Raw genomic sequence first — 1,909 nt, forward strand, 5'->3', positions numbered from 1 at the left:
CATGGTTACAGCCTCTGCACCATCCACCATGTCTGGTTCTGTGACTATCTCCATCAGAGCCACACGTGGAACATTACAGTACAGTTAGCCTCCTGGTGACTGTGAGAGGTACTGCAGCTCTGTTACCATGGTTACAGCCTCAGCACCATCCACCATGTCTGGTTCTGTCACCATCTCCATCAGAGCCACACCTGGAACATTACAGTACAGTTATAGCCTCCTAGTGACTGTGAGAGGTACTGCAGCTGTTACCATGGTTACAGCCTCAGCACCATCCACCATGTCTGGTTCTGTCACTATCTCCATCAGAGCCACACCTGGAACATTACAGCACAGTTATAGCCTCCTGGTGACTGTGAGAGGTATTACAGCTCTGTTACCATGGTTACAGCCTCTGCACCATCCACCGTGTCTGGTTCTGTCACTATCTCCATCAGAGCCACACCTGGAACATTACAGCACAGTTATAACCTCCTGGTGACTGTGAGAGGTACTGCAGCTCTGTTACCATGGTTACAGCCTAAGCACCATCCACCATGTCTGGTTCTGTCACTATCTCCATCAGAGCCACACCTGGAACATTACAGCACAGTTAGCCTCCTGGTGACTGTGAGAGGTACTGCAGCTGTTACCATGGTTACAGCCTCTGCACCATCCACCATGTCTGGTTCTGTGACTATCTCCATCAGAGCCACACCTGGAACATTACAGTACAGTTAGCCTCCTGGTGACTGTATAAGGTACTGCAGCTCTGTTACCATGGTTACAGCCTCTGCACCATCCACCATGTCTGGTTCTGTGACTATCTCCATCAGAGCCACACCTGGAACATTACAGTACAGTTAGCCTCCTGGTGACTGTATAAGGTACTGCAGCTCTGTTACCATGGTTACAGCCTCTGCACCATCCACCATGTCTGGTTCTGTCACTATCTCCATCAGAGCCACACCTGGAACATTACAGCACAGTTATAGCCTCCTGGTGACTGTGAGAGGTGCTGCAGCTGTTACCATGGTTACAGCCTCAGCACCATCCACCATGTCTGGTTCTGTCACTATCTCCATCAGAGCCACACCTGGAACATTACAGCACAGTTATAGCCTCCTGGTGACTGTGAGAGGTGCTGCAGCTGTTACCATGGTTACAGCCTCAGCACCATCCACCATGTCTGGTTCTGTCACTATCTCCATCAGACCCACACCTGGAACAATACAGCACAGTTAGCCTCCTGGTGACTGTGAGAGGTACTGCAGCTGTTACCATGGTTACAGCCTCTGCACCATCCACCATGTCTGGTTCTGTCACTATCTCCATCAGAGCCACACCTGGAACATTACAGCACAGTTAGCCTCCTGGTGACTGTGAGAGGTACTGCAGCTGTTACCATGGTTACAGCCTCTGCACCATCCACCATGTCTGGTTCTGTGACTATCTCCATCAGAGCCACACCTGGAACATTACAGCACAGTTAGCCTCCTGGTGACTGTGAGAGGTACTGCAGCTGTTACCATGGTTACAGCCTCTGCACCATCCACCATGTCTGGTTCTGTCACTATCTCCATCAGAGCCACACCTGGAACATTACAGCACAGTTATAACCTCCTGGCATGGTGACTGCAGGAGGAACTACAGCTCTGTCACCTCCTGGTGACTATGTGAGGTACTACAGCTTGTAACGACCTTAACCATTCAGAACGAAATAGAGTACCTAGCTTTAGTTAGGGCCACTAAGCACGTTAAATGCAGGTTTCGTATTTGAAACACCTTGAGCGGGTAAAAATGCCCACCACACTTATCAAAAAGAGAAGTTTTTTCTCTTATCGGTGTGAGTGGTTTAATCCTACAGTCCTTTGGCCGCACACAGGTCATATTGAATCACCTGAGTTAGTACAGAATGACAGCTCGCTCC

At 49.7% G+C, this 1,909-nt stretch overlaps 1 protein-coding gene across 1 annotated transcript in view; it reads right to left on the bottom strand.

Annotated features, from left to right (window-relative positions):
• LOC118420177 (glutamyl-tRNA(Gln) amidotransferase subunit B, mitochondrial-like) overlaps window positions 1-1,909 on the bottom strand; it is a 24,607-nt gene that overhangs the window by 14,169 nt on the left and 8,529 nt on the right. The gene's annotated exons all lie outside the window — the stretch shown is intronic.

Source organism: Branchiostoma floridae, chromosome 7 (genome assembly GCF_000003815.2).
Source record: "Branchiostoma floridae strain S238N-H82 chromosome 7, Bfl_VNyyK, whole genome shotgun sequence".
In the NCBI taxonomy this organism is placed as follows: domain Eukaryota; kingdom Metazoa; phylum Chordata; class Leptocardii; order Amphioxiformes; family Branchiostomatidae; genus Branchiostoma; species Branchiostoma floridae.